Below are 13,558 nucleotides of genomic sequence, written 5' to 3' on the forward strand. Positions count from 1 at the left end.
TCTTACAATCTAACTGAAATCTAAACGGTTGCTCTAAATGAGTGCATGTTCATATGCGTTATATTTCTATGTTTGATCTGAGATTGCAAATGCCTTAACAGTCCAGGTGCTCGGGAGCAACAGCCGCAGAAGGCTATTGCTTTCACATCCTACATGTGAACTCCCAAAGGCACCTGGTGGGCCACTGCGAGTAGCAGAGAGCTGGACTAGATGGACTCTGGTCTGATCCAGCTGGCTTGTTCTTATGTTCTTATGTTTCAGGCTTCAGGCTGATCAGCTGCCGATTTAAGACCTGACCTTGATGCTTTCTTGGCCCAAAGATGTTCTGTAATAAATACATGAATAACAGCAAATTTAAGCTTACAAAGGTCCAAGCACACTCTCTAGCAGGTTTACATGTGTAAGGCCATTGCATGGTGAGGATATAGTTCTTTACAGAATCCCCTCTATTTACCTCTTTCACTCTATCCCAGACTTCATGTCTGCGCTGCCAATTCTCAGCCCAGTGGTGCATAGTTAATGTGCTTGCATGCAATTTTTTTACCATCACATCTGACTTTTGGCGCCCCCTAGTGGGGCTTTCAAGGCAAGACACATTCAGAGGTGGTTTGCCATTTCGTGTCTCCACGACATGCACCTGATATTCCTTGGAGGTCTCCCATCTATATACTAGCCAGGGCTGACCCTGCTTAGCTTCTGAGATCTGATGAGATCAGGTTAGCCTGGGCTGTCCAGGTCAGGGCTACAGACCATTAGCAGCTTCAGGGTCTTTTGATCTCACTGATTGACGGGAAACTGCACAGACACATGAAAAACAGCTAGATCAGTGAAGGAACATGTCAAGAGGACTGCCAGGGATCGCCAGTCTTCAGAAGAGGGATTTTTAAATCAGATTTTTGCTTGATTTTACTGTGTAACCACTACCCTACTTATAACACTGTGATAAATCGTAACACACACTAGTCTTTATCTGTTCTGTATCTGAGTATCCTGCAAACCAAAAAGCAGAGTCTGACAAGCTCTGACTCTAAAGGCAAATTAATTATTTCTAATCACTTCCTGCTGTGGCAGTAACTGAAAGCACCTTTTACTGGTTTGATTTAGAAAGACAGATGGTTATAACAGCTACTCCCTTAATGAGTTCTGCTTTCCACAATGACCGCCATCAGCATGTGGAATCCTCTTGACACTAGTGAGTAAACAATGCAATAAGTAATCGAGTACAGGCTGGATCACCACAATTTTATTTATTTGTTTGCTTGTTTATGTATTTAATTTATACTTGCCTTTCCCTCTGAGTCTCAAGGCAGCCCGAATACAATGTACTCATGCAACAAAGATATCAAGTGAACTATGCAATAGTATAGAATTAAAAACAAAACAACACGAACAACAAACTTCTGAATGCAAGGTGTACTATAAACAATATAGTAAGTGGCAGAATGCAGTCAAGCAGGATAATGTCTATAGTAATCATTGCCACAGGCTACAATCCTATTACATTATGAAAGTGCCTTCCGGCACCATTCCATTCTGATACAGTTCTAATCCCTTCATTGCAATATCCTTCTTAATGCTTGGCATTTTGGCATTTTCTGTGGAATGATTGGAACACAGGAGCCTTCCTGACCTCCTCAGGCAGGCCAGTTCACAAGGCAAGAGCCTCCACAGAGAATGTGCAATGAATGACCATTGCTGATTTTTCCCATTTGTAGGGTGGCACTTTGTGAAGGTGAAGTTGTCACAGAAGAACATTACAGGAAATGTGGTCCTGTAGGCATGTGGATCCAAAATTTGGGGAATTACTGTTTACAGCAGCAGTGGCGTAGGAGGTTAAGAGCTCGTGTATCTAATCTGGAGGAACCGGGTTTGATTCCCAGCTCTGCCGCCTGAGCTGTGGAGGCTTATCTGGGGAATTCAGATTAGCCTGTGCACTCCCACACACGCCAGCTGGGTGACCTTGGGCTAGTCACAGCTTCTCGGAGCTCTCTCAGCCCCACCTACCTCACGGGGTGTTTGTTGTGAGGGGGGAAGGGCAAGGAGATTGTAAGCCCCTTTGAGTCTCCTCCAGGAGAGAAAGGGGGGATATAAATCCAAACTCCTTCCTTCCTTCCTTCCTTCCTTCCTTCCTTCCTTCCTTCCTTCCTTCCTTCCTTCCTTCCTTCCTTCCTTCCTTCCTTCCTTCCTTCCTTCCTTCCTTCCTTCCTTCCTTCCTTCCTTCCTTCCTTCCTTCCTTCCTTCCTTCCTTCCTACATATGGCAGAGCAGCTGTGCAGTAGTGAAGAATGGGTGGGAAATGCAGCAAATGCAGCTTGTCACAGAAGAGCCTCTGAAGGGCAAATTAGACCTGGGCAATCATTGGCCACATCATTCTTCTTTAGAGATGGTTTCTTAAGAAGCAGGCAGATTACCACTTGTTTTAGTGACCATGTGCCTTGTTACCATATTTCCACCACTGCAATCCCCAGGAGTGTCCAGTTTACTGTGATGAAGTGAAAATCCACACCTTGGTAAATGGAAATGAAAAGAATGACAAAGGAAGATAACTTATGAATTCTGGAAAGCCAGTGTGGTGTAGTAATGGTTAAGAGCAAATAGACTCTAATCTGGAGAACTGGCTTTGATTCCCCCCTCCTCCACATGAGTGGTGGACTCATTTCTTTCCCCTCTCCCACATTCCTGCTGGTTGACCTTGGGCTAGTCACAATTCTTCAGAAGTCTCTCAGCCCCACCTACCTCACAAGGTGCCTGTTGTGAGGAGAGGAAGGGAAGGAGTTTGTAAGCTGCCTTGAGTCTCCTTACAGGACAGAAAGGCGGGGCACAGAGGCGGAGCTACAATGGGGACATCTGGGGCAGCTTGCCCCAGGCACCACCATTGCAGTCACGTGTCGGGGGCAGGGTCAGGCATGTTGGGGTGGAACGTGTTGGGGCGGGGGTGGGGGCAGGGAGGGGGTGGTTGGGAGGGGGTGCGCAGGCAGTTCATGTACCGGGCGCAGTTTCCCCTCCCTTTGTCACTGGTGGGGTATAAATCCAAATTCCTCCTCTTCCTTTTTTAGTTGTGCTCTCTTCTTAAAAAACATTATATTAATTATGGCCCATATTACCATTTCTACTGAAAAGTAACTTGCTGTCCTCCATCTCATGTTTTTCAATCCCCATGTTCTTTTTTAATTTTTTCCTTTTTAAGTGGTTTGTCTTGTCTATTTTTACTTCTGTAAAATGTAGACTCTTCACCTGTGACATACTTGTTAAATACATTTGAAGGTTGGGGCGGGGGAAACTGTAGAACATACCAGCACCAAGAAGCATTTTCATGCAGAGCTGATATTACAAGAATGGTCTTACAGCCTTATTGTCCTTCCTCTTCTCATAATCTCAAGGATGAGCCATTGTAACATGCCCGCTATAGAGTTGTCCTTGATAACTTTAGAAGCTTTGGTTGCAACTTTAGAAGCCTGCCTCCTGGTGGGATCTGTCAAGGGACTATGTTATACCAGGCTCTAGCTAGCCAATCCTAGTTTTCTATTTTTCCCTCAGCACAATTCAAGGTGCAGGTTTTGAACAATACACTGTTGACATTTTGAGTCCAATATATTTAAGTGGATGCTCCTCCTTTACATATCATTGCAGTCCCCAAGTTGATTCAGTATGCCTTCTCAACAGTATTCTCAGAAGTTCAAGTTTGGTTGCCATGGACACATAAGAGGTTTCTTATTGAAGCCCTGGCAATGTTGAAACTGCCTTTTGCCGCCTGAGGAGGGGAGAATGAGCTCGAGGGTGTGGAAAGGCAACACAGACAACAACCTTGTGTGGAATAAAGTTTGGCCATAGCCTGTTTATTGGTATGCTGGCTGAAGGAAGCAGAGGCACAGCACAGGGGACATATCCGGCACTGGGCAGCACAACTGCTGTCCCCCAGTGACCACAGGGCAGCATCTTTGCTGTCCGCTAGTAATAACTGTCTCCCAGCCCGATGCTTATGGGAAAAATCTGGAGCAGCAAGATAGTGGGAGCCATCTGGGTGCTGGCCTCTGAATGAACTCCCCTTGCTGCCAGGAAGCACGAGCCACCCACAGCCCCCACCTGGGCATGAGGTACACATGCTCACGACCACTCCCCAGGCCTCTTATGGAGGCCCCTCCCAAAAGGGGAGGCCCAACCTGCAGGCTCTTCTTCCCCTGAACAGATCATTTCCCATGCGCAACCTGCCAGCTGTGACGAATGAATGTAAATAACAACAAAGCCCAGCAAACAATAGGGCAACACTACAAGGTTGAAAAACTAGGGTGGGTGCGTGGGTGGGTGGAAAAAGCCGTCTAACTCGAGCAGAAGAGAGGCATGGGAAGACCTGGCCTGCCCATATAGGGCCACACACCCACACCCTCCACCTACATCACAAGCTTGCACCAGCAGCAGAATGGCCCCACCTGCTGAGTTGGATGCCAGTGCTGAGCCTGCCCTTCTCCCTGCCCACTCCCAGGCAGCAACAGAGGCCAATGTCATTCTCAGCCATGCTTTCTTTAAGACTGGCAGGACAGCCTTGTCAGACGAACAAGCTGCTACGGCAGAGGAATCAGGCCTAAGACTGTCCTGGCTGACCTTGTTTCTCCGAGATCAGGGATTGCAGGTGGCATCAGGGGAATAGAACTCCCATAGTTTGTGGGGTGTCGCAGGGGGTGAGCCTCTTTCTGATGCTTTTTAACATCTACATGCACCCTTTAGAGGGGTTGGTCTGGAGTTTTGGTGTCGCCAATATGCAGATGACCCCCAGCTTGTGTTCACGATGGAAGATCACCCGTCCTTGGCCCCTGGAGCTCTCCAGAGTTGTTTAGAGGCTGTTGCTAGTTGGTTAAGAGTGTGTCAGCTGAGAATGAATCCAGCAAAATTGGAGGTCCTGTGGTTGGGTTGGGGGGGTGGGAGAGGCCAGTGAACTTTTGCCTGCCTACACTTGACAGCAAGGCCTTGGACTTAGCCTCGTCTGCCTGAAGCCTGGGAGTGATCCTGGACCCAGCATTACCACTGGAGGCCCAGGTCAATCAGATGGCCCAGGTGGCTTTTCACCATCTGCGGCAGGCATGACAACTGGCCCCATACTTCTCCCGTTCCTGCTTGGCCACAGTGATCCATGCAACAGTCACCTCCAGGCTGGATTATTGTAACTCACTCTACGCTGGCCTGCCTTTGGCTGTGATCCGCAAATTTGAGCTCATCCAACATATGGCAGCCAGGTTCCTTACTGGAGCATCCAGCTGGGACCGTATCACACCGGTCCTGTGCCATCTTCACTGGCTGCCTATTGAGTTCCGGATCATGTTCAAAGTGTTGGTTTTAATCTTTAAGGCTGCGAACGATCTCGAACCTGCATATCTGAGGGACCACATCTCCCCATATCGCCCTGCCAGGTCCCTCCGTTCTCCAGAGGAGTACCCGCTAGAGGTTCCTGGCCCCCAAAACAGGGGGTGGGTCTGTCGCCATCTGTTTTATCTCAGTAAGTAAGTAAGTAAGTAAGTAAGTAAGTAAGGAAGGAAGGAAGGAAGGAAGGAAGGAAGGAAGGAAGGAAGGAAGGAAGGAAGGAAGGAAGGAAGGAAGGAAGGAAGGAAGGAAGGAAGGAAGGAAGGAAGGAAGGTCAGATTGATGCCCATTTGTTCATATGATCACTGTAGGACTGTTACAGTGCAATCCACAGCCCAAGGTGGCTTTCCGGTTGCACAGAGAGGCAATAAAACCCTGCTATCGGAAAGCCCTCCATAGGGCTTAATGAACTTGCCACCCAAAAGGGTGTTGTAAGACCAAACCCTGGGCTGAGGCTCAACTACCGACAAACCTAACATCAGCCCCACTCCTGGGAATGGATGCCAGCACAGCTTCATGTCAGCCCAGACTTTCAGGTTTCTCTGCTGGACCTTAGGGGCACAACTGCCGGGGCAGTTGTTTCTTATGCAGGAGGGGGTGCCCCTTATGCCAGCAATTGAGGCAAATGCATTGGTGTGCTCCTCTGGTGCTTCCTAAGGACATTTGACCCCCATCTGGATTGGGCTCTCACTTGCAGAACCACTATCTGACCATCATGATTGGTGACATGAAATTAAACAGAGATCTGATCAGTAATTCCCCCTAAGTGCAAGCTGACAAGTTCTACTACCAGAGTCCTTAGTGCCTTAAACAGATTTGTCAAAGCCTAATCAGGATAGTGAAAGCCAAGACAAATTTTTAAGAACTGCAAAAATGTTACCAAAGGCTTTCACCGCTGGAATAACTTGCCATTAAGGGTTTTCCAGTCTGTGTGGCCAGGGTCTGGTGGCTTTAACTCCTATTGCTCCATACTGTGCCACAAAGAGCATCTTACCAAGGCTAAGTGGAGACATGATAGAGGTTTTTCTTCTGTTCTATAATACTAACACTTTCAGGTAGCCAATAAAGTTATTAAGAAACAAGTTCAGGATGGACAAAAGGAGATACTTTAGTCAATGAGTAATTGAACTGTGGAACTCACTGCCAGAGGCTGTGGTGATAATGGCCATAAACATAGTTTACTTTAGATCCCCCTTGAGGAGAAAGGCAGGGAATAAATGAGATAAATAATCAAACAAACATAGGGTCTAATTTGTAGCAGACCTGCTTACAATTGCTCCCAAGCCACTAATTTTAAATAATGGTGACTCATAATAATCCTAAATACATTAAGTTGATATTAATTTTTGCACATCCAAAGTAGTCTTGTTGCTTCTCTTGCTATTGACTTAGTGATTCTTCATAATTCTTCTCAAATTGTATGTAATTCAAGATTGGGAGGAGAAGAAGGAAATTCACAAGGAAAAGGATGCACCCTGCTCCAAGATAGAAAATGCTGTATTTATCATTTTTAAAGAGAACAAAAAGATCTGTATGTTATGTGGGTTTCAGTGACAGTAATTATCCTTCTATTCAAGAATGAGTAATTACATTATTCTGTATGCTAAACCGCACAGTTACAGTTACACACACATACACAGAGAAGGAGAACATGGTTATACTGTAAGGGAGATAGAAAGTTGAAGAAACTGATGCTTGTCTGTATTTGCTGAATTTGTGTCTATGTTGCCTTTTGCAGTCAGACCATATTTAGCTGATTAAACAAATAAAAACTTTGGACAATTTGTTCTCACCATAATATAGGGTAATGATTTTACAGACTTTATTTTTTCTTTCTTTTGCATCCTATATAAGCCACGTACCAGTTCTCAGAATCACAAAGATTGGGATATGAAGATACAATTCTTGTTAAATTTTGGCATAGAATGAAATTATCTTCCAAAGAAATTTGTTGGAAGGTAGCTTGGGAGGATCCTGATTCCTAGGAGCCCTTGCCGATTACTATTTTGAAGTGGCTATGAGGAAGTTCTGAATTGTGAAGGCGTTCCATGCCACTTTTAGCTGCAAACCTGTACACAATTATACATTTCATAGTGCAATCCTGAACAGAATTATACCCTTCTAAGTGTGCTGAAGTCAATTGCATTGTTTATGTCTAAGGGACTTAGAATATAAATTCATCTAAGCATGTATAGTGCTGCAAAATAAGAATAAGTATGAATGGAGGGGACTCAGTGTGATGTAATGGTTCAAATGTCAGACTGGGATCTAGGAAACCCAGGTTTGAATCCTCACTTGCTCCATGGAAGCTTGCTACGTGATCTTGGGTCAGTTACACACTCTAGTATTTGGATGGAAAATCTCCAAGGAATACCAGGATCATGATCTGGAGGCAGGCAATGGCAAACCACTTCTAATTGTCTCTTGCCTTGAAAATGCCTTGGGGTCACCATGTCATCTGTGACTAGATGCCCCCATCAAAATGCATGGAGATCTTTGAAAAGATCACTGTCAGATGTGAATCTGTGATATCCAGTCCATGTAGTTCACAGGCCACTTTGATCTGGAACAGAGAAATTAGGGCTGGTCAGTGAAAGGTGTGTAAACCTGTCCACTTCTCACTGTTTTTCTCTTTCAACTTTTCCTCCCAAGGCACTTTAATCCACGTGGAGCTCCAAATACACATTCCTGTCCCCTTGACACTCTCCCCACTCCAAATAATATTTTCCCAAAGTTAATTTTGCCGAGAAGAACGTTGAGTTTTGTGATATGCATTTGCATGTAACAAATAAGCACATTGTTCAGCTCCAAGCCAAAAGCGTTGAGGAAGAAAATAAATATGAGGCAAAGGGAAGATAGCCAGACTTAGAATTCAGGGGAGTGTCAATGCATGTACACTATTCCCTTTCTGTTATGAACTAGATTTCCAGGGATATTTCAGGCTGCCACAAAAGGGGGAAACAAGAAGTTACATTCTGCAGGTGGAGATCCTTGCACCCACAGGAATGCTGTGCTGGATTCAACCCTATGTGTACACCTCAATGTGTGAAGTACTACTTCTCTTGATATTCAGGTGAATTGGATAGACCTTCTACATTTCCCTGCATGATTCCACATGGGAAAACCTATAGACCATTGACTTCAGGATCAAACAGTTACAGAAGACTAAAAGAAATTATCATTATATGCTGTGAGTTCTTATCTTTTCCTCATCCTGCCAGTTACAAAATTTCCACAATTTTTTTTAATGGCAAAAATATGAGTGTTGAGGTGAGGGGAAATGTCTGCAATATGCCAGTGCAATGTGGTCAGAGAAATAAAAATAACAGGGAGTGGCAGGAAACTGTTGGTCACAAAGTTGATGACACATTGTGTCTGGAAGACTTCTCTATGATGACGAGGACTAGAGGCATGTTTTCATAAATATAAAGGCGAATATTATCTCAATCCAGATTCTGTCGATGTTGAATTGCCTGCTCTGTCTTGAGGCAGATACATTGAACACACACTGCTCTTGTTTTGATCTTTCCTTTCTTTGAAAGGGGGAGTGCTTAATAGAGGGCACATAGCTTGAAGAGCAGCCACAAGAAAATAACAATGATATTCTTCCATTTATCCTTACCATAAGTTGAGCGGTACTCTGTGTCACCATAGAAAAGCTGAGGTACCCTCTAGCCAAAGTTAAGCACTTATAAGTCCCATTGATTTCAATGGTTCAAGGGCTTGCTTAACTCTACCCATTGAAATAAATGGGACCTTCATGTACTTAATGTTCACTGGATCACTTCCCTTATTATTATTCTTCTTAAAGAGGATGTGATACATTTGCAACATTTCCTCGTGCGAATGGCAATACACACCCGAGCAAAGATGCTTGATCCCTGATTGAATTCAAGAGAGGGTAAATGGTGGTACAGGTCAACCTCACTCGTTGTTTGACTCTATTCTCAGGTTGTTTAAAAGAAAGGTTAATAAAGGCTGATTCTGTTTGAGTAAAGAGCTTTGCTTTCTGTGATCATTTCCTGATAATATCATTTGTTTTCAGTCTGGCACTCAGGCAGCGGAGTGAAGTCCCCCTAGACCATTTTGACTTTGTATTCTACCTGGCAGCAACTATCTTGGCTCCCTGTATTGTCACTTGATCAGGGATGAAAAGAAACCTGCGCTTTCCTAAGTAACATTGAAGGACAGTGTAAGCTATTTTTAATGAGGCAGGCAGGCTAGGAAATGACTAGACGCATGTCTACTTTTTAAAGCTTTGAATTAAACGTTGACTGTGTATATGTAGCAGAAGTATCAATTATATCATATCAATGCAATGGTCATTATTTTGGAGGGGGAAGGTAAAGAGTTGATAAATAGTCCTGTAGGTAGCAACCATGATCTAGTTACACATACATGAAGGTGGGAAACAGTTTAATGGGGTCACTGTTAAAAATCTATTAACACTTTAAAAAATATTAAAGCCAAAATTCTTGTAGAATTTTGCACAAAGCTGCACAAGGATTTCCCAGGGGTTTTTTTAATTCCAAGATGCACGCATGCGAGTGGCCACAGCAGAGGCCGGCAAACGGCAGGCGGCTCCACACGGAGCCGCCTCTTCTCTTTGAGCCCTTCAAACTTATTACCTAGCCCACTTAGCCCAGCCATTGTTGGCCGTTGAAGCCTCCCGCCCACGCTGGGGTCGTGGAGGGACAGCGGGCGGGGCTCTCGACCGGGCCAGCAGGCTTACTCCATAGGGGACAAGGCAGGAAGTGGGACGGGCCAGGGAGATACAGCGTGTACCGGGCGGCGCTGGGTTCTCACCGCTGGGCCGGGCTGGAAGACGCTTCAACAACAACCCTTCTTTAAAGTGGGTTGTTGAAGGTTTAGGGCGCCCTCACGCCTCTGAAGTGTTTAGTCAGTTCGGCCCTGCCAGCGTTGCAGTGTTAGCATGCTCGGGCCAGTGCTAACGGGTACCTGGGCGGCATTTCACCGCCCCTTGTGTCAGGTCACACGTTTTTGGCCCATGCGGAAAGGGCCTATGTTTCTGAATTGAATGGTGGCTGATTTCCTCTCTGCTGGTTCTCTTCCATGACCCCTGATTCACCTGAGGCCCTGCGTGCTATTGTCAGGGGTGCTGAGACAGGAGGGGCACAAAATTCCAGAGGACATGGTCATCCTGGAAGTCTATGGAGGTGGGCAAGTCATTTGATTTCTTTCCAGAAAACGTTTGGGTTAGATCTGCGTGAGGAGAGGGGACCCAGATGGCTCTGGTGACTCTCAGCAGTCCAGCCTGTTGTAAAAGGTAACCTGACCTCTAAACAGTGACTGTGTGAGCGAAATCTGCATATATTTAAATACTTTGGAGGGCTATGAGAGGGGATATACACCTCATAGAGCATATCATAAGAAGGAAAAGAGGTATATATTTTAAAAAGAAGGACCAGACATAGCGTTTCCAACAGAGGTAAAGTCTTTTAACCTGTGTGACGGGTTACTGTTACATTTTTATCAAACGTGGAATCGAAACCTCAGTGCTAATCCCAGTACAATATTTAGATTCCTTTTGTTGTGTTGTTTTTTTGACAAAAATATCCACTCTATAATTTATTAGAGGTGTAATGAAATATGTTTAATTTGATAGAGAGTCCTTGATAAGATATGATCAGTGGGGGCTGCTGATGGCTGCTAGCCGGCATTTGATCGGACCACAGTTGTGATAAAATCAGTGCTCGTTTTAAGTTGTTGTGTAATTGGCTGCCCTAGAAAGGTAAAGAGTGAGCTCCCCTGTAACCAGGAGATTCTGTTCTCCACATCCAGCCAGAACATAATATGCTGTGTTGGCTTGTAAGGCCTGTGGGATTTAAATAGTGTCTGCAATCTGGAGCCATGCTGATTTACTAATCCTTGATCTTAGTTGAACATGATCACAGTCCCTGCTTCTGTTCATAAGGGATAGGCTTACTGTTAATTGACAGATTTTGGCATGTTACCAAAAAAGAAAAAAGAAAAAAAGCTGCAGTGCAGAGAAGAAGGAACTAATACAGCCATAGAGGATGTTCCTGACAAGTTAATTTGGGAACAGGGAAAAGAAATCTCTTTCCTAGAACTTAAGACTCCCCGCCCCCCTCTGAAAAATATTTATTTGTGTCATTAAAAACTACAGTGTGAGATTTGCATTTTTGAAAGGCTCCAGGACTAATACTTTCTTTTTAAAAGAGAGTAATCTGGAAAGTGTGTGCAGAGAGATTAAATGGGAAATGGCATTTGGAATCTTCCCAGGCACTTGGCTCTCCATTTATTTAATTATTGTGCAAACTTTCCATGTGTAGATCTGCCATATGTATGTTTAAAAATGAGGAAAATATGGGCAGCTATTTTACAACAACCCAGCATCTGCTAAAAATAGTTACATTCTCCTTGATGCTTGGCCAGCTAATACAAGCAACCACTTTACAATGAATATATGTACAAATCACATTCAATGAACAGTCTGAATCTAACCATTGTGAGCCTGACACACAGGATAATGAGGGAACAGTAAGGAGTATCCAGAGAGCTATAAGTGAAGATTTGTTTGAAGAATTGGGTTTTTGTACTTTTCCCTTCCTGGTGTACTTTTCTCTACCACCTGAAAACTCACTCCTGAGAATATAGGAAACCCCCAAAATATTATGAGGTATGAGTTGGGTAGCTGTTGCTAGAGAGTGAGTGCCTTCCATTTGCAAAAGCACGGTTTTGGATCTAGCCAAACATTAATGTCTCACTTTCCATGTAAGTTGTGAGATTTACAGAAGAATTATGACCCTCTAATATCTTTGAAGTCAGGGAACTGCTGTTTAGGATTGTGCTGTAAGCTCCATACTTTGTCTTACGGCCTTTATGGCCTTTCCTAAGAATGTTACTACCTTCATCCCTTTCACTCAAATCTTTTTCAGTTGAAAATGGCATGTGGAAACCCTACCTGGTTCTGAACAGCCTTTTGAGAGAATATGGAACTAGCAGAGAATGTGGCTGCACTCTCTGAAAAACACGTACCAGCTCAGGTAGCAGTCCTTCCCATGCCTTCTCCCAGGTTATGATATTATATTGTATGGCATTTTCCTTTAAGCACATATTTATTTATACACTCAAATATGCATCTCCTGATTCACCTGGATGTGCTCTGCAAGACCACCTAGTCATGGATGTGCTGTATAGTCTTTCAGTGATGGAAGGGTTCCATTGGCTCGCAGCTCTTTGGCTTCATTGAGATGTTCTAGAGCCCAAGTCATCCGCAAAATATGCAGATATTCAGAGCACCTGTTGAAAATAGAGATAATAAATCTGAAGAAGTATTCTTGCTTTCTGGACTCCTTTGATTTTTGCCTTCAGCTCTCATTCTTGAGAAGCTTACCCAACTTTCAAAATAATTTCTAACTGTTGTTTCCTTTAGGCAATGAGAAAGAAAGAAAGAAAGAAAGAAAGAAAGAAAGAAAGAAAGAAAGAAAGAAAGAAAGAAAGAAAGAAAGAAAGAAAGAAAGAAAGAAAGAAAGAAAGAAAGAAAGAAAGAAAGAAAGAAAGAAAGAAAGAAAGAAAGAGGTCTCCCTGGCCCAGCACTTAAAATAAGAATATCACACCATCATGGGAAATTAAACCCTCATTGCCTACACCCATAATTTTGCCAGCGAGCCAGATCCTAACTTCACCTCAAAACATGCCTGGTTGGTCAACCTAATAATCTCATAATCCAACCCAAGATCTGCTGCCAAGACATCTATGGTCCATCACTTGAGAGTCACTGTAATTCCAAACAGTTTTGAACTCTACCAGCATGGTGTAGTCTGTAGTGGGTAAGAGCAGGTGAACTCTAATCTGGAGAATGGGGTTCATGAAGCCTGCTGGATGACCTTGGGCTAGTCACAGTTCTCTCCTAACTCTCCCAGCCCCACCTACCTCACAAGGTTGTGAGGAGAGGAGTGAAAAGGAATTTGTAAGTCCCTTTTGAGTCTCCTTAGAGGAGCAAAGGGGGGGGGGGTATAAATCCAAACTCTTGATCTTCATCCTCTTCTGCCTCTTCTTCATCCTTTACTGGACCAGGTTGTACATACTTGTCATCATCCCAATCTGATCATTTTAAATAATGGAAATAAAACAGAAACCTTAATTGCTCTATGTTCCCCGTTCTTGACAATACCAATCTTTTATGTCTTTTACTCTGGAGAGGAGGAAAGCCTCAATATTGT

The sequence above is a fragment of the Sphaerodactylus townsendi genome, linkage group LG04, assembly GCF_021028975.2.
Source record: "Sphaerodactylus townsendi isolate TG3544 linkage group LG04, MPM_Stown_v2.3, whole genome shotgun sequence".
Lineage (NCBI taxonomy): Eukaryota > Metazoa > Chordata > Lepidosauria > Squamata > Sphaerodactylidae > Sphaerodactylus > Sphaerodactylus townsendi.